At 41.0% G+C, this 20,546-nt stretch overlaps 1 pseudogene; it reads right to left on the bottom strand.

The window, feature by feature from the left end:
* Positions 1-18,305, bottom strand: part of LOC145390376 (UDP-glycosyltransferase UGT5-like) — a 115,214-nt pseudogene extending 96,909 nt beyond the window's left edge.
* Between the last annotated feature and the right edge of the window lie 2,241 nt (positions 18,306-20,546).

Genomic DNA, 20,546 nt, shown 5'->3' with positions numbered 1-20,546 from the left:
TCCACATGCCCAAACCATCTCAATTTACCTCTGTTCACCAAAACGCCAGTACATTCTACTCCCACCCTTCCTCTTAACTCTTCCATCGCAAACCCAGCTCCAGCACACCTTACATTCAAGGACGCACTGCATATCATCAATTTCATTGTCATTTTTTAACGTTTGCGCCTGCGAATATCCTCTTCCTTTACTGTCCAAGTCTCTTTACTATACTTTACTAGACTCAAATCACATGCCGCATTCAATGATCCCTTAGTGCGGAGGGAGAGCCCTTTCAATGCCAGGGGAGGCAACAGCTTCCTGAAATTGTTTCAACCACTCCTCAATTTAGCCACAGACCTAGCCCTAGCCCCACCTCCGGCACATAACATCTCTCAAGTAATTAAAAAAAAAAAAAAATCGACACACCCTCCAGTAAGATCAGTCTTTCACGGCTGACAATCTCCGCATGCTCTGACCGACAAAATGCACACATGAAATCAGCTTTATCTCGTAGTCTACCTCCAATACCACTGCATCTCTTATGCACCCACTTATCACAAACACTGCACAAGATGGAATTACTTGCCACTCCCATCTGGAACGCCGGACATGACCACTCTCCCTCTTCTTTGACAGAACCGCCTTCAACCCTAGATACCACGACTTTTGTTACCTCCGCCAAGGAGGTTATGTTTTCACCCCTGGCTGTTTGTTGGTTGGTTGGTTGGTTTGTTGGTTTGTTAGCAAGATTACACAAAAACTACTGGACGGATTTCCACGAAACTTGGTAGAACACTAGGCCTTGGCCCAGAATACAATCCATTAAATTTTGGTGCGGATCCGGATAAAACTGCGGATCCAGGATTTTTTTTTTTTTTTTCACTTTAACATTTCGAGATAGGGCGTTGGCGGAGGTATGCGCTATGCTGAGAATCATTCTGGTTTGATCTGCATTTACTCTCAAGTTCTTTTCTCCACGTCCTGAAACCTTCCTCAACCTCCCTTTTATTCTCTGCAATATAAATATAAATAAATAAATAAGTAAATAAATAAATAAATAAATATATATATATAAATAAATAAATAAGTAAACAAATAAATATCAATATATATATATATATATATATATATATATATATATATATATATATATATGAAGAGATACATTGGCTGTATCGTCCCCACTTCGGTAGGGATAGACCGGTCCTCCAGTGGACTCTCAAACGGCTGATGAGATGAGATGAGATGATATATACAGTATATATATATATATATATATATATATATATATTGCCAGACGCCTTAATCCCGTACGGGGTGACCACAAACAAATCACCAACACGTCGCACTGTCCCCCGCCATTTCACTGCCTTGCTCCCAACTCACACACCCCTCCCTCATATACCTCTCTACTCCATCCCTCCATCACATCCTCGGCCTCCCACTCCCTCTCCCCCCGTCCACTCACGTACACTCTCCTCGTCAGTTTCTCACCTTCCATCCTCTCCACATGGCCAAACCACCTAAGTGTGTTCCTCCTAACGCTTCCTGTCACATCCACATCACAACACAACGCTCCTTTATATCCTCATTTGTCAGCCTGTCTCTCCGTGTGACTCCACAGGTTCCTCTTAAATAACTCATTTCCACTGCTCTCACTCTTGACTTGTGTCCTTCCAACAACATCCAAGCTTCACTTCCATACGTTAGAACTGGTATCACAATACTGTCATGCAGTAACTTTTTCACTTCCATGCCCACTTCCCTGTTTCTTATCACTGCTTTCAAGGAACCAGCAACCTTTATTCCTTGTTGTACCCTTTCAAGCACTTCACCCTCCAAACTTCTGTCCTTACTCATCACACTCCCAAGTACTTAAACATACTCAAATTTTCCATTTCCTCGCCATCCAACATCACTGTACATTCACTGACTTCACCTCTCTCAAAGACCATCACTTTACTCTTCCCTACATTCTCCTTTAGATTCCGTTTCTTACTCACTCTCCCAAACTCATCCACCAAGCCTTGCAGCTCCCCTTCGTCTTCACTCAACAACACAGTATCATCTGCAAACAACAGTACAGGGAGTTTCCAAACACTACCCTCTCTCACCAGGGCCACTCCAACATCCACTACCCTATCTTGTAGCTCTTTTATTACTCCATCCATGTACAGATTGAACAGCCATGGAGACATGACACATCCCTGTTTCAACCCAACCTTCAAAGAGAAAAATTCACTCAGTTCACCATCCACACGCACTGCAGCCATCATACATACTCTTCACAGCATTCAACAATTTCCCATCTACTCCATATATTCTTAATACTTTCCACAGTCCTTGTCTATCTACCCTGGCACCTGCTTTCTCCATATCTATCTATCTATATATATATATATATATATGGAGCCTCTGATACAGTGGTAGAGTGTGCGTTTCGTACACGGGTGAACCAGGGTTCGTGCCCCGCCAGGGTAATAAACTTTGGGAGTTTCCACCCGGCCACGTACTGCATTGACGGACACAAGGGGTACTGTGTTGAACCAGTGTCGCTTACTATAAAGTACAGTATGCTTGCACCCAGTCGGCTTGCACGGGCCGATAACACTTGGTTCACAGACTACACACACATCCAAAGCCACTACAACACCACAATCACACTTATAAGCACTTCACACCCTACATACAATGTCTACAAGACAGCCTAAGCCACTTGGTAGAGATACATTGGCTGTATCGTCCCGACTTCGGTCGGGAAAGGACGGTCCTGCGGTGGATACTCAAACGGCTGATGATGATGATGATGATACATATATATATATATATATATATATATATATATATATATATATATATTCATTATTCAATTCTACATTGCCCCATGAGGAGCGTAGGAGCTCGGGGCTGGGCAATTTGGTCCTGACTAACCCTATTCGGTGCAACCCGTATAATTTTTGATACGCCCTAACTAATTTTTACCAATAAACTCTAGTTTGTAAGCAATGCATGGTCTCACGATTGTTTTCTTATTAAATTACTGGAAACACAACAAATGGTGATTCTGAGCGAAAAAACTGGGTTGAAACGAGCGTTTTCTCTAAAATTAACGATTTTTCCCCGTGGAGAGCGCTAAACAAAAAGAAAACGCTCGAAGATGAATTGAATATCTGGGACCTTAGCCAACGCAAGCCTAACGGGCATCAACACAGCTTCCAGACGTACGATACGTTTCTTATTTTCATTAAAACTACTTTATTTTCTGTGTATTATTCATTGTTCATACTTTATGACTCCTAGTGAAATAGTTATTTCATTCACTAATTTTATTATCTATGTATTATTCATTGTTTTTTCTCTATGACTCCTCATACCCAATGAACTGGTTGTTCGTACATATACACACAGATACACACGTGCATTGTATTGTGCACACAGATACACACACGTTTATTGTAATGTGCACACACACACACACACACACACACATACACACAAATCTCGTGGCTCTCGTGTAGGCGTGCCGGACGACGGTTAGTTAGCAATTAATTAGGGGACGGGCGACGGGGTGGATGTGCAGACGGACGTAGTCATGGCTTTTACTTTCGACTATGTTGACGACCCAGTCGAAGATTACTTGGAAGAGGTAGTTGGCGATAATGATGATGATGACCTTGCCTTGGATAGAGTAGCTGAGGGCGACGATGAAGATGAGGATCAGAATGATGACAAAATGAAGAAGAGTGGGTACCACTCAGAAACAGAAAGCCACTGGTGAAAAATAGATTAATCAGTACTTTGGACTAATGCTTGAACAAACAAAATTATGACGAATTTGTCCTGCCACACGAGCTCAGGGAATATACCTGCATTTTAGAGAAACCCCAGAGAAAATTAGATATCGGTAAGTCAATAACATGGACCAATCATACAGAAGGTAGGCCTGTTGAGAAGGTATTGCCTAGTGAAGGATGTTTGTTAGGAGAGGCAAGGTCAGCTAATAGAGAAATAATGGCATGGGAGTTGTTTATAACACCTGATTGATGGTATTGTAACCCATGCTAACACAAGGCATAATTACCGAAATTTCTAATACTGACAGTGCTGAAATACCAACACACGTCAAGATGACTGATGCCATTGAATTGAAAAGCTTTTTTGGCCTGCTCTATCCAAGAGGCTTGTTGGAACAAAATAAATATTGCTATAATCGTCTCTTCATAGAAGGGTTTGGTCACCCAATATTTGGAGCCGTCATGTCTGTAAAACGATTTGGTTTCCTATATGCCAAGATAATTTTTAACAACATTGATACCAGACACCAGAGATGGGTACACGATCAACATTGATACCGGACACCAGAGATGGGTACACGATCAACATTGATACCAGACACCAGAGATGGGTACACGATCAAGATTGATACCAGACACCAGAGATGGGTACACGATCAACATTGATACCAGACACCAGAGATGGGTACACGATCAACATTGATACCAGACACCAGAGATGGGTACACGATCAACATTGATACCAGACTCCAGAGATGGGTACACGATCAGCGTTGATACCAGACACCAGAGATGGGTACACGATCAACATTGATACCAGACACCAGAGATGGGTACACGATCAACATTGATACCAGACACCAGAGATGGGTACACGAACGGTTTGCAGCAATCAGGGAGCTTTTTGAACAGTTCAGTAATTGTTGTTGCTCAGTGTTAGAGCCAGGTGACTTCTTGACCACTGGTGAAACGTTGTATGGGTGCAGAACACAAATAGGGTTCAGACTACAATAAGAGCAAACCCGTACTCTGCGGCCTCCAATATAAATCTGTTAATGCTGTTAGATATCCATTTACCTTTAGGACAGCTGTATATTCAGGTAAACCTGGAGAGCCAGGACCACACTACATACGCGGTACAGTCCCAACAGAGAAAGCTCTGGTAAGTCAGTTACAAGCCTCATTCGACCTTAGAGGTAGGATTATTAGCCTGGATAGATTGTACACCAGTTTAGAGTTACTGGAGTGGCTTCAAACACAAGATATCTCAGCCTTAGGTACTATAGATTCTACCAGGAAAGGCATACCACCAGAGATAAAGACAGTCACAGAAAGGGAAGATAGGTCATACCAAATTTACTGGAAGAAACACGTGGAGGAAATGACACTGAATCCTATGTAACACCCACCAAAAGCAAAGGTAAGAAAAATGTGTTACTTCTGAGCACAGTTTCCCCTATATTAGGCATTACCAAGGATGATGAAAAAAAAAAGAAGAAAAAAAGCTACATTTAAATTGTATGATTTCACTAAAGGAGGCACTGATATTATGGATCAGAGAATAAGTTTTCATACAGTACACACTAAATCTAGAAGATGGACAGTGAATGCCCTTGGCTACATTGTCGACACTGCCAGAGTAAATTCACAGTCAATTTATTCGTTATATAATAATCAGGACCCAAGAAAAATTGCTTCAATCTCGTATGGCTGGCAGATAGTGAAGGCATTGTGTAATCCGCAAATTGAAAGAAGAAAAGTTGAGGCTTGTGGTCTGACCAGGAATACAATAGCTAAGATGAATCTGATGCTCGGACAGGGAGATGTAGAGGAGGCCATCCCAGAAGTAACACATGAGAATAGGTCAGGCAAGCGGCACAAGTGTCATTCATGCCTGGAGTCTCTTTATGGTCCAGGATACACTCAGAATCGCCCTAAAGTAAAATCGCCCACGAAACAATGTCAAGTATGTCACAAGCACACCTGTGATCAGCATTGAAATAAAGTATGTATGAAATGCTATAGTAACATGCCCAATCAGTGAAAGTCTTGTTTTGGAAATTAAGAATGAATATGCACGTCTGTGAATATATACCGGTATAGATTATGACTGAGTTTACGATATATACGGATTATATTTTTGTTTAAAAATTTCCTTATATGATAGATGTAAATAGAGATACGGAAGGTGAGGATCTTGCAGCATAAGAATCCTCCAGCTTACTTATATTAGTTGTAAGTGTAGAGTAAAAGGATGTTCAAGTGCGTAGGATCAAATACTGCTGGAAAATACATAGATTAGGAGCATAGGCATGGATAGCCCCGAGTTAATGGTTACTACTATTTCGACCTGTGACGGGCTGTGGGTCACTGAGAGCCCTGTTAGTTAATTGGCACCCGTCGAGATCTTTTTAACTTACCAGGGGTCGATGCTGCAGGGGATGGATCAGCTGAAATGAAGCATGGTCTCGCAGTGGAGAGGAGCTGGGGCCTGATTGACTGCTGTCTCCCTTGAAAGAGCCAGGCAAGGCTCTGGACCTAACCCCTCATATCCACACTGTGCCTGTGGATTAACCAGGGAACAGCTTGTTCTCCGGTTAATAGAGATATAAGGTTTAACCAGGAAGCTACAGGCTGCTCTAAGCGATTCAGTAATCCAAAGACTGGCACGTTTCCTGGTTAACAGTCTACTCGTAAGAATTTAATGGTGACCCCGCATGTACGGAGCTTTGGCTGGCAGCTGCATTTTCACGTGGTGACTAGTAACAAAGGACCAAGGGACTGACTTCTGGAGAGACTGACTGGCTGACCGACAAAGGTCTCAGTGATAGGCTAGTGATTGACCAGTGGGAAATTACTAATAAACTGACATCAGAAGGACAGTCTACTGACTAATTTGTCGGTATTTTGAGATTAACTGCCCCACTGAATAACTATTGATCTATACTGTATATTGATGATGTTTTGGGTATAACTATTCATAATTGAATATTTGTTATTGCATTGCTCTGAATACTCCTTGGGGCGTAGCATGAGCAGATAGAGCTACCGTGCCCTTTGAATAATTGGTTATAACTAAATATTTCTCTGTGCCTTTCAATTTTAATTTGCAGTACTCAGATTTAGAAATACCTATATAATATATTGATGACAACAGATTCAGCCTTCTCAAGGACCTCCTTCAGCTGTAAGTAAGGAGTGAGAAGCAGGTAGACCTTTATTATACAACAGAGGGGCAGGCAGAATAGGAGGTAGGTAAGGCACAAGGCTGTTGATGAGGAATTTTGCAATTATTACGCAATATGTATGCCTTTTCAAGCAATTATCTCCCGTACATCTACCGCCTTGTGCCTTATCTACCTCCTGTTCTCCCCGGCCCTTTCTCACTTGCCATCCATTTGTATGATAAAGGTCTTACCTGTTTCTCACTCCTTAGTTATACGTGAAGTGGGTCCATGAGAAGGTCGAGTCTGTTTTGTTCTCACCAATAGATTATATTTCACACACCAACACACTCCTCACAAACCACCACAGACCTCACACACGAGCACAATCCTCACACACCACCACAGTCCTCACACACCACCACAGTCCTCACTCACCAACACAGTCCTCACACACCACCAGTCCTCACACCACCACTGTCCTCACACACCAACACAGTCCTCACACCACACGTGTAAAATTAATTAATAAGAATAATCTTTTACTTCTATAAATTCATTATTATATAGTGGTAATGACATTTGAAAAATAAATAACTACTTTCTAAAGGGAGGAGGTTGGGGAAAGTGGTTGGTGGGATACATGGCGAGTTGGGTCCTCGTCCCGTATCCTGGTTACACACTTTTTTGAGTGTGGCTGAAACTCGCTTAGCTAAATATTATATTCAGTCATTAGAAAGAAATATATGGTAGTATTCTCATCATCATCATTATGTACTTTCCATTTTTAGTCCAGAGCAGGACTGAACTCTTCACTTAGGGAGGTTTTAGTCAGGAAGCCCTAACCAACGGCCCTGCACAGTTGTTGACTTTATACACGGGTTTTATTCGCTCCTGTGTAGAGCACAGCCGTCATGTGTGGGGAAGCTCCCCACATAGTTCTTCTCAACAGGATGGAGTCGGAGACTTTTCGTCTCATTAACTTTCCTCTTACTGGCTCCCTTCAACCTCTCTCTTCGCGGCACTGTTGCATCATTGTTTCTTTTCTATCGCCACTTCAATGGTCACTGCTTCTCTGAACTGTCTGTTTGCATCCCTCCACCACCACGGCAGGCACGCTGCACCCGTCTTAGCAACAAACTCAACCCTTTTCTGTCCAACTCTCTAATGCAAGAGTTAACTGTTGCTCCAGTCATTCATGTATGCAACAGGTCAACTCTGGAATTGTCTCCATCTCTGTTTTTCTTACTGCCTACGGTCTCCGGTCTTTCATACACAGTGTGTCCAGGCATCTCTAAATGAACTGATCTTGAATTTGGCTCTGCTGTCGTTTTTTTCTTGGAGGGAGCAATTTGTAGGTCCTGCCCTTTGGTTCCTTCTTTCTTGCATTAAAAAAAAAAAACTTGCATGTATAACCAGAAATTATTTACATGCTTACATTATTAGATTTCCTTGACTAATAGCTACCTCTCCATCAACTAGTCTACCTAGTAAATCCACTGAAAGTGGGTTTAGGAGTTATGGTGGTGAGGATGAAAAGGAGAGTATTAGTGGTGGCGAGTGAGTGAGAGATGGTGGTGAGAAAAAAAGCGATGGTAGTGAGACAGGGAGAGTAGGGTAGAAGGGAATATAGTGGTGAGTGCGAGGGTGATGGAGGGAGGGAAGGTGGTGGTGAGGAAGATGGGAGGTGGTGAGTGTGAGGGAGTGTAAAGCTATGAATGTTGTCCCACCGGTATTCACCAGTGTGATGCTAGTGGTAAGACCTTTTATGCCACTGACTGACACCAGTGTAAAACCTGAAACTTTATCCCACCAGTTGACACCAGTGTAATGATGATAGGGGTATGTATTTTCTTACCTGTTGTGGGTATTGATCAACTCACCCATGGATATACAAGTGGTACTCGACTTAGTATAGTGGATGGTAAATATTTATGAAAAGAATTGTGGTAGCGTTTGTAGTGTTTGGCCGAGTTTAGATTTAGTCGGTACCTCAGGTGGTTGTCGTTCCCTCAGCGAAGGAATCTTGAATTGGAAGGGGAGTGAATTTGGCTTGAGGACATAATTTCCTTGATTAGATATACTAATAAAGAAAAGAAAATGCTATATACTCTACTTTAATAATTCTGTTAATTTCCACAAAAACATTTTTTTATTACATGACCCTTTTTAGTATGAGAGAAGATTGTAAAGGTTACTAAGGCTTTTGGGTGATCATTCCTCTAACATTGTTACCAGACGAAACAATTTGATTCACGCGAGGTATGGAGTTGTTGTACTTTACTTTCTTTTTGGCCGTTACTCTTGGGCTCAACAATGGCCTCAAGACAGGGACACTTTTACGGGTATGAATTGTCTGTTCGGGCTGGCATAGCCTCGTATCAATAAGAATGATTATTTGTATTCATCTTTCACCCATATAAGGTATTCTCCTCATATAATTTTCTCGGTTCTCACATCAAATCAGTATTGTTTTTCACGTTTCACCATCGACAATGTTATATAATCACTAGAAATACATAATCTCTCGGGCCTGTCTAGCCTCGAGGAATAATTAAAAAAAGAAATACAATCACTAGGAACACCTCAATCACTCGGGCTTGTTTAGCCTCGAGGTACAACTTAAATATTACATTATTGCTCACAATCAGTAAGTTCCCTTCCACGCTCCTGATTATAATTTTTTCTAATAAACTAATTTTAAAGAAAGAGAACAGTTGATGAATTTGAATTTTCCTTTCCGTTACAGAACATATCACTTCTATACTTCTATTCCTTATCTACAAAAAAAGAATTCACTTGATAGAATCATTAATAACACATCAAATACCTTCGGTTTGTAATAATAACTCGTGAGTGCTGTAAGTGTAAGTGTAAAAGTCTATGGGCAATACTTGGGAATAATGGCGTGCTCCCACGGTCGTCACCGCCGGTGTCTGGGGACTAAACGAACGTCTGTTACACACGATGTCTGGGCAGCAAGTCACTCTTCGTTAAACTCTCAACAATATTACTTCTCATAGTTCATAATAAGTAAGGATTAAACAAAGAAAAAGAGGGGGAGGAAGAAGAAATGTGGACGACTCACCTAAACGAACGTCTGTTACACACGATGTCTGGGCAGCAAGTGGGGTATGTCGGGCACTAAGGACGCCACTGCTCAAGTCAAATGAGGTGGTGTTTTTGAAATATGGGGGGTTTCAATTCTCTTTACAATTTATTTAGCAGTGTACCCATGACGACAAGACTTTTGATTGAATTGGGGAAAATTTGGGATCTAATCCTTACTTAATTTAGATACTGATTCTATTACTATTTCAATTTGAATCTGAGAGCAGCTCATGCCATCTAGTGACGGCCAAGATAAACGGGACTTTAAATCCTCACAAATGACATTATTTAGGCCTTTTGGACTGCTAATCTTACATACTTGTGTTCTAGCAGCTTCATTAGCAAACATTTCACAAATAGGTTACGGAAAGAATTGTATATTCATCATTACTCTGTTTAAGGTTTAAACTCGGCGCCCAACAACGACACGAAAAGTTGCGCACGTTATTTGTTACTCTACGAGACGGGGAATTCCCATAGCTCAACATCGACAATTACATCACCCACTGCATAGATACAGAGATACATACATATAAAAATTGAGTTAGCCCTACAGTAATTATTAATATATGAATTACTACTTAGGGTAGGAACTTATAGACTAATATTCAGGTTACACCCTATCTAACTTAAAATTACAGTACTACTAAATACATACATGAATATCAAATGTGTGGCACTACAGGAGGAAGGGTGGTGATGATGATGAGGAAGATGTGTAAGCTATCAACTTCCATGTTATGGACGGTGTGTGTGTGTGAGACAACAGTAAACGGTTTATTGATACTGCAGCTCTCAGACTGAAAATAAAGCCTACAGCTTTGATATATGGCAAACATGATAAGCGTTGGTGAATGGTAAAATATATGGTCATTTGATATTTACATTAATTTTAAATTTGATAATAGTTAAACGTGTGTGTGTGTGTGTGTGTGTGTGTGTGTTTCAGTGCGCGCGGGTGCGGTACGATATGTTTGGCGGCGCTTGCCTTTCAACGGCGCCGACGTGTCCGAATGCGTTCCTTTCACTTCGTCAAACCAATAATATTACTCGATTCTTTTCACGATACTAGGGTCGTAAGTGTGGGAAATCGCCAAGGGTTGCACCGAATAGGGTTAAGAGACTAACCAGCCTCACTCATCCCTGAGTGGCATTACGTGAGCAATAAACCCCAACCATCCCTTGGATATAAACTTACACAGGCTCAATTTGATTGGAACGCCGTAATTACCATTAAACCACCAAGCGCCAAATCCGGTTATATGGTTACCACCCAGCATAGTTAATGGTTTCCTGGTGTACAGGAAACCATTTGGCTTGTCACTTAGTGTAGAGTCACCAATAGGCAGAAGGAAGAGGAAAGAATGAACGAAAGAAAGAGCACAGGGAGTGTAATATCACCTGTAGGCAGAAGGATGAGGAAAGAATGAAGGAAAGAAAGACAGAAGAGAGGGGAAGGAAGAGAAGAATGGAGGAGAGGAATGGGCAGACACACGACAGCAGCACCACATCGAGTGTGGATGGTGAGTGCCCTCACCTACCACAAACATATATATATATATATATATATATATATATATATATATATATATATATACTGTATATACGTATGTATATGAATATAGATAGATAGTTATAAATATAGACATATATATATATATATATATATATATATATATATATATATACGTATGTATATGATATATAGATAGATAGATATAAATATAGACATATATATATATATATATATATATATATATATATATATATATATATATATATATATATATATATATATATATATATATATATATATATATATATATATATATATATATATATATATATATATTGTGCCGGACTTTGGTCATAGGCTTCACATTATTTTCTCAAGGCCCAGTAGTCCCCTAGATATCGTACACCTCCACATGTCACCACTTCGGCGCTAACACCCACCGTCCATTTTGAATACAAGCAAGTGTTGTCTCATACAGGACTTGGGTTTGGTATTTGTAAGGTAATTCTCACAACTTGTCGGCGGGCCTTCTGATAGATCAGTAAAGCCTGATTTATGATAATCAAATCCTTAAAAAGGCATAGGATAATGAGAAGTGGAGGAACGATTGGGCAAATATGAATTGGAGCATATGGGGGGCGTGGAATATGTGTGCAGGATATTTACAGAAGAAATACGTGCAGCATGTGATGTGGTGTGTGGGAGGAAGAGTAGACGGAGGGGGGGGGTGCAAGGAACAGCGTGGTAGACTGAAGAGGTGAGACAGGCTGTGGCACAAAAGAAGAAAGCATACAATGAATGGATGATAAATAGGGGCGTGGAAAAAGTTCAGAGGCGGAAGAGAGAGTTATATGTAGAAAGAAAGAGAGAGGTGAAAAGATTAGTAAGAGAGAGTAAGAAGAGAGTGGATGAGGAATTTGGAAGGAATTTGAGTGTAAAGTGGAGGGACTGTAAGAAAATATTCTGGAAAGAGATGAAGAGAGTAAGACAGGGTGGAAGTGAGGTTAGCAGGGGAGTGAAAGATAAAAATGGTAGATTACCAGTGGAGAAGGGAGGAAAAGTGAGCAGATGGAGAGAACACTTTAAGGAATCGCTCAACATACAGAATGGAAGTAATGCGAGTATAAGTGGCTGGGGAATGGCTGGGAGAAGGAGGGAGGTGAGATGACAGGAAGAAATCAGTAGGATAGAAGTTGTGGAAGCAATGAAAAAAGTTAAATTGGGAAAAGCCTCAGGAATTGATGGAGTGTGTGTTGAAATGCTGAAGCATGGGGGAGAGATAGTAGTAGAATGGATGTGGAAGATGTGCAGATTGGCCTGGGAGGAATGTAGAGTCCCGGAGGATTGGAAGTCAGGTATAATTATTCCCTTGCACAAAGGAAAAGGGGAAAAAGAAGTGTGTGGCAATCATAGGGGCATTTGTCTTTTTAGTATAATAGGAAAAGTGTATGGTAGGATACTTATTGACAGAGGTAGAGAAAGAACAGAGGAATAAGTTGGAGAAGAACAGGGAGGCTTTAGGAATGGAAGAGGTTGTGTAGATCAGATATTCATTTTTAGATCTTTAGTGGAAAAGTTTCTAGAGAAGGGAAAGAAGTTGTATGTGGCTTTCATGGATTTGGAGAAAGCATATGACAGGGTGGATAGAAAAGGATTGTGGAAAGTATTAAGAATATATGGAGTAGATGGGAAGTTGTTGAATGCTGTGAAGAGTATGTATGATGGTGCTAAGGCTGCAGTGCGTGTGGATGGTGAACTAAGTGAATTTTTCTCTTTGAAGGTTGGGTTGAAACAGGGATGTGTCATGTCTCCATTGTTGTTCAATCTGTACATAGATGGGGTAATAAAAGAGGTACAAGGTAGGGTAGTGGATGTTGGAGTGGCCCTGGTGAGAGAGAATAGTGTTTGGAAACTCCCTGTACTGTTGTTTGCAGATGATACTGTGTTGTTGAGTGAAGACGAAGGGGAGCTGCAATGCTTGGTGGATGAGTTTGGTAGAGTGTGTAAGAAACGGAATCTAAAGGTGAATGTAGGGAAGAGTAAAGTGATGGTCTTTGAGAGAGGTGAAGTCAGTGAATGTACAGCGAGGTTGGATGGTGAGGAATTGGAAAATGTGAGTACGTTTAAGTACTTGGGTAGTGTGATGAGTAAGGATGGAGGTTTGGAGGGTGAAGTGCTTGAAAGGGTACAGCAGCGAAGAAAGGTTACTGGTTCCTTGAAAGCACTGATAAGAAACAGGGAAGTGAGCATGGAAGTGAAAAAGTTACTACATGATAGTATTGTGATACCAACTCTAACGTAGGGAAGTGAAGCTTGGACGTTGTTGGAAGGACACAAGTCAAGAGTGAGAGCAGTGGAAATGAGTTATTTAAGAGGAGCCTGTGGAGTCACATGGAGAGACAGGCTGACGAATGAGGATATAAAGAAGCGTTGTGGTGTGGATGTGGATGTGATAGGAAGCGGTATGAGGAACACACTGAGGCGGTTTGGCCATATGGAGAGGATGGAGAGTGAAAGACTGACGAAGAGAGTGTATGTGAGTGAGGTGGAGGGGGGAAGAGGGAGGGGGAGGCCGAGGATGAGATGGAGGGATGGGATGAAGAGATATATGAGAGAGGGGGGTGTGAGTTGGGTGCAGGGCAGTGAAATGGCGAGGGAAAGGGCGACGTGGAGGCGATTTGTCTGAGGCCACCCCAAACGGGATTGAGGCGTCTGGCAATAGATAGAAATCCTTAAACTATTGCCTGCCCCAGCTGGGATTCAAACCTTTGTCCATTTTGACTACAGGCCACCTTTGTACCAGATTCAGCCATCGCCTCCCCCCATATATATATATATATATATATATATATATATATATATGCCAATATCTCTCTATCTGTCTATGTGTGTGTGTGTGTGTGTGTGTGTGTGTGTGGCTAAGAATATAAATTTTTTGGTAGTGTTTGACCTCCACCCAGAGCATGGAGGAGGAGTAATAGTGGCCGCTTGTGGAGGGGGGGTTCCTTTGTATTAGAGTTTTTGTTAGGAAAAGGATGACGGTGACAACTATTTGACATTAATTACTACCGTAGCACATTTTCAGGTTAAATATTAACTAGAGAAGAGTCTTGGATGGAATGTTGAATTGAACCGCATTCATGCTCTTTCATGTGATTTCTTCCGGCACAAGATGCCTTGAATCAGCTACCCCCAGAGGTACTTTACGGTTTCTCTGCAGATAATTTCAAAGCCAGATTAGCCTAAGGCTTGTTTAGACGAATTTAATGGTAGATTGAATATATCCTCGTTTCTTTTATAATTTCCTATCCGTGGAATTTTCCCACGAGTAATTAGCACTGATGTCTCTGCGTCTGCTGGTGGTGGCAGAGGTGGATGAGCACAGCCTTCATCTTTACAATACTTTTTGCTCTGTTTCAGATAGGCAGCTTCAATCAAGGTAACTCCTTTGAATATTTCATAATACCCTCTGAGGCATTGATTGTCCCCGGAACTCTTTCTCTCTCTCTCTCTCTCTCTCTCTCTCTCTCTCTCTCTCCTTAAGGAGGGGGGAGGGGGGACGAATACTTCCATAGGATCCCTTCTTGTCGTAAGACGCAACTAAAAGGACTTTTTTATTCCAATCTCTCTCTTCTTACTGTCCTCTTCTTTTCTGTCCTCTCTCTCTTTTGATATTTCTGTGTTTCTTTCTTCTGTTCTGATATGTCTTATGAGATTATACATTGGTTTTCTTGACATGAATGGTTTAAAGACCTCCCATTGCCTCTGACCCTTCATGGACCAAGACTTTAAACCAACTGACCGATCACCCATCAAGCCACTTTATTGCAAAGCCAAGTCGCTTCTTCGTCAACCCAGTTCATCACCAAGCCTCTTTACTACCAAGCTCCTTCATCGTTACTTCATCTCCAAGCCGCTGCAACGCTAGAACTACTTTAACACCAACACCACTTTCACACTGAGTCCACTTTAACGCCAGCTTTAGTGCCACATAGTTTAATGGATTAGTGCTAATTCTTTGCCCCCCCTTTCTCTCTCTCTCTCTCTCTCTCTCTCTCTCTGTCGACAGATATATATATAGATGTATAGATATAAATTATCTATCTATCTATCTGTCTGTCTACCTATCTATCTACCTATCTATCTACCTATCTATCTATCTATCCATCTTCTATATCTATCTGTCTATCTGTGTATACGTATATATATCTATCTCTTGCCAGACGCTACAATCCCGTAAGGGGTGGCCATTTGACTTTGAGTTATTTGTGTTACCGGGAGGGGCACTAACCCTCCACCAACCCACATGTTGACACGTAGGGAGCACGTATGGTTTGGTTATATGGTTACCTCCCACCCTTGTAAATGGTTTCTTGGCTTACAGGAAACCATTAGGCTTGTCACCCAATGTAAAGCCACCTGTAAAGGAAAGAAAAGCAATAAGAAGTGACAGGGAAGATGGGAGATATAGGAAGAGAGGAGGGCAGGTACAGAAAAAGAATGATAAAGGCTAAGGAAGACGTAGGCAGCACTACATCAAGTGCCTACGTCTTCCTTAGCCTTTATTATTCTTTTTCTGTGCCTGCCCTCCTCTCTTCCTATATCTCCCATCTTTCCTGTCTCTTCTTATTTATCCGTCTGTCTGTCTGTCTGTCTGTCTCTGTCTGTCTCTGTCTGTCTGTCTGTCTCTTTCTCTCTCTCTCTCTCTGTGTGTATATATATATATATATATATATATATATATATATATATATATATATATATATATGCCTGCACCAAAACCACTCTCATACATCACCAATACATGCACTACCTCAAAACATGACAGAAAATGCAAATAAATATACAAACTGATAATTATATAGAACGACTTCCAGGTGCAATGAAAACTTACACCGATAATGGCGCGTTTGAAATGTTGTGTGAAATTCGGCTTGGTATTGAAAAAGTTAGCAGTAGTTTGAGAGATATAAGGTGCAGGGGGCTAAATAGATGCGTGCTCGATTGCGGGGCTGGCTTGATGGTTGGATGGATTATTGGATGGATCGATTGATTGGTGGATGGATGGGTGACGGTCTGTATAGCTAGACTAACGATTGGCTGGCTATTTGGTTGGTCTGGAATGGACAGTTGAGTTAATGAGTGTTTCATTGGAGGTCTGGATGGGGGATTAATTGGTGGTTGGTTAGCTATTTGGTTGGTTGATTGCGAGAGTGGGTAGGTGGTTGGTTGGTCGGGTGGGTGGGTGTCTAGAACGGCTGTTAGTTGGCTAACTGGATGCGTGGAAGGAAGGATGGTTATTTGGGTGCATGAATTCATAGGAAGATGAATTTAGGTGGGCGGATGACCGATTTGTATGTTGGAGAAATGGATTCCAGACTGTTCGAGATAATGATGATCATGTCGAAAATGTAGCGCAGAAATCAGGTGGGAAGAAGGAGTGCAGGATGGATGAGTGACATGGTGGAAGTTATGGACGAAAGACTGACTGGATACTTGAATGAATGGTTGGGTGGATGCCTAGTTGGAAGATCAGTTGTTTAGATGTGTTGATGAAGGAAGCTGAGATGGGGGACAGGAAGGTGAATGTTGGTGCGTGAATATTTCATTGATTGGGTGAAAAGGTGAGGGGGCGTGTGGATGGTTATCTCGATCGGATGAACTAATAGATCTTTTCATGGATGACTGAAAATTTTATATGAAACGAGTAAATAACTGGATGGTTTGATCGTCAGATGGTTAAAATCTATTGGTGATTGTGTTTGAAGTGTGTAGAACTCAGAGGCGAAGGAGTAGTGGAACATTTATTGGTAGTGAAGGGGAGAGAAGAGCAGTATGGATGGATGGGTTGAAGGTAAGAAAGATGGTTGATTAGTTGAATAAGTTGAATGATTAATGGATGGAGTTAGTGATGCTTTAGTCTGTTCGGCCAAGTAGACCTGTCGGCCACAGATAAGTAACTGTTTATGTGGGGCCGTTCAACAGGTACAGCTCAGTACATACGGTGAGCCGTTTACGGATCCGGCACCACCTTGTGGTAGACAGCGCCTCACCATGCTCGGACCAGGGCCTTTCCCAACGCAAGGTGCAGGGAAATATGAAATTTGGCTTCTGGGTGGAGGCCATAGCTGCTTCGCTCCACAAATGGTGCTCAGCACCAGCACGTGTATGCCCACAGTCAGCGCCAATTCAGTGTTTTAAATCATGAAGTAGGAAGTATAGAGATATAAAATACATCAATGGCATCTGTAAGATTATCTTTCAGTCATTGTCAAGCTTCCTTGTAAGTCTGATTTCTCACCCAAATTTTCGACTGGTTAGTTACTTTCATGTTGCTTTAGAGTCCATTAAATTTCATCCATACTTTTTTTTTTTTTTTTTTACAAAAATCCACAAGAATGAATTATAGAGGTAAGTATGATAATAAATCAATTTCTTCAAGAAAATACACTTAATTGTTGCTCTTCCTGAACCTGAGGGCTAATGACTTTCCTGTTTCTTACATAGCACTATGCAGTCATTACTGAGTAATGGCATTTTGCCGACAGCACGTCATGGTAGAGGACAATGAACATTCCCGCCACCTCAAATTGTGTTAATCATCGTACTGATAAACTAGTGAACTAGTCTATGCCGAAAGTTTTGCTATCAAACAGTGACAGACAAATGACTTGCGCATTTCGGCTCACCTTCAGCGGATGCGAGGAAGCGGGAGTAGGAGGCAGTGTACCTCGACATAGTCGACGGGGAGGTTGTGTGGGGCCATTCTTTCCGCTCTCGCTCTGTTAACCTCTGCATCTGTATCTCTGGGGCACCCCGATAATGGTGTTGCCAGTTCAGTTATTAACTGTGTACGAGTGTTTTGAAAAACTGAGGGTGCAAGACGCGAGCGTGGACGAAGTTTTATGGAATAACTAGTGGACAAACTTTGAAGTAACTTTTTGCAAGTCGAATCCTCTTGTAATTTGGAAAGGTAAGGTCAAGTTCGAGCTAATTGTTCTTTTTCTTCCAGTTTATGTAGTAATGATGATATTCCTGGCAGAGAGTATTTTCGAAGATTTCACAATACTCTGTTTTACAAGTGATATGTGAATAACACCAAAGGATGAAATTTTTATTCATTTCTCTCGCCGAGCAGTATCAAGCTCACCTAACCTAACCATAGTTCAGATAGTTTTCTCTTAGAGCAGCCAATTATCAGTCTCACTCAGCCTAACCTTACCCTAGGAATTGTGACGAAAAGCGTTTTCTTTGTGTGGGAGTCTATTGTAAGGTAGGATAAGCAAATAAGGGAATTTTAAGGAAAATTAAACTTTGTCGCAACAAATGTTTATAGAAGGACAGGTTGTGATTTTATTTCATGCATTGGACATTGACTATTAAATCTACAAAACCCATAAGAATATTGTGTTTACGTTTTCTACCGACAGAATTGTACAATGATTCTTACTGGCTTAATCTGAACTATATATCTCCTGGTATGATCGTATGGATGTAATGTACTTTAAATATCATATTTTTTTTGCGAATGCATCGTCATAATTTATTTACATCGGTCCTCTCTAAGATGGGTATTGTGCTGTAACTCCTCAGACAACGGAGCAATGTATGAAAATTTAAAACTGGACAGTGACAAGAAAGTTTCAGAAAACTAACGGAGGAAGAAGGTAAAAGGGAAAAAGGACGGAAATATCTTTTGTTTTCTGATTATTTATAGCGTATGACTGAGATGAATTCAGATCTTATTCTGAGGCTTGAACTAGCAGCCTTTGCAGACACGGAGGGAATAAGTAAGTAGTCTTAAATATCGTCTGGCCAGTATTACGAGGTTGTTTAAAAGGTTCACCGGGATGTAGGTTACTATGATTTGTAGATACCCATAATTGAATTCATATCCTACATAATGTATCATCATGTACCACGGAACTGGGAAATCAGCTCGAGATGTGCATGATTATTTACTATTTTTATTGTTGCTGATAGATATTGACAAGTATGAGAAAGAGGTGGAAGGTAACACGAGTGAAATACAGTTGAGTTTTATTCATGACTACTTTCGCCAATGGTTTCTTCAGGGGTATTGAAGTGGTTGGTTAGTTGAAAAGGAAAGAACGAAAATAGAATTGTAGGAGCGATATGTATGACAGAATAATAAGAAAATAATGGTTCAGTGTAAGGGTTTCAGGATATCTGCATTGCTGTTTTTCTTGAGTATTTAATTCTCCGATAAGCTCGTTCATCTCCCTGCTGTTTGATCTGTCAAGTGAATCATGCCAAGTGCCTTGGCGGTGGTCGATCCTTATAGCTGTCACATCAGTACCAGTTTTGATTTTATTACAAGTGCCCATTTTTATGCATTTGTGCTCAAAAGTGCATATTCAAAAATTCTCACACTTTATCAGCTCACTCTTCAACACTCTCCCTGTCACTCACCTATAGGTACTTTGTTTGCTCACACACACACACACACACACACACACACACACACACACACACACACACACACACACACATTTGTTCGGCTTTGCAGTGTTCAGTAGCACAAACGGTCATTACAAATGTGCATCTGTTACTTTATAATGTGCATTTATTTAATGATAGTTGTTCGTTTCTTTTATGGTTGTGGGGTGATACACAAACGTCATTGCAGCTTTGTCAGTTATAAAAATGATTGAGCACATGTTAAAATTATTATCCACAAGCACAGCTCAGTGGTTGTATAAAAGGAGATTATAATTAGTATTAAAAGAAGACGGAGCTCTGGTAATAATGTAAACCAGTGGTGGCGGTGCTTGATTTGTTAATCGCAATGAACTCATAACCTACGTATCTCTGTTTTTTGTTTGTTGTTCTCTTAACGCTTCATAAAGTGGATCGTTTCTGATGTCCGGATTGCTCCAGGTCTTCAAAGCTCTCTCATGCAGTTTTTTATTTAGAATTTATATATTAGATATCAAGTGAAGATCTTCGTTCTTTCCT

The sequence above is a fragment of the Coenobita brevimanus genome, chromosome 14, assembly GCF_032717465.1.
Source record: "Coenobita brevimanus isolate Jiangsu-jjx chromosome 14, ASM3271746v2, whole genome shotgun sequence".
Classification (NCBI taxonomy): domain Eukaryota; kingdom Metazoa; phylum Arthropoda; class Malacostraca; order Decapoda; family Coenobitidae; genus Coenobita; species Coenobita brevimanus.
The sequence above is the reverse complement of the archived record's forward strand: the minus strand, read 5'-3'. Positions and strand labels throughout refer to the sequence as shown.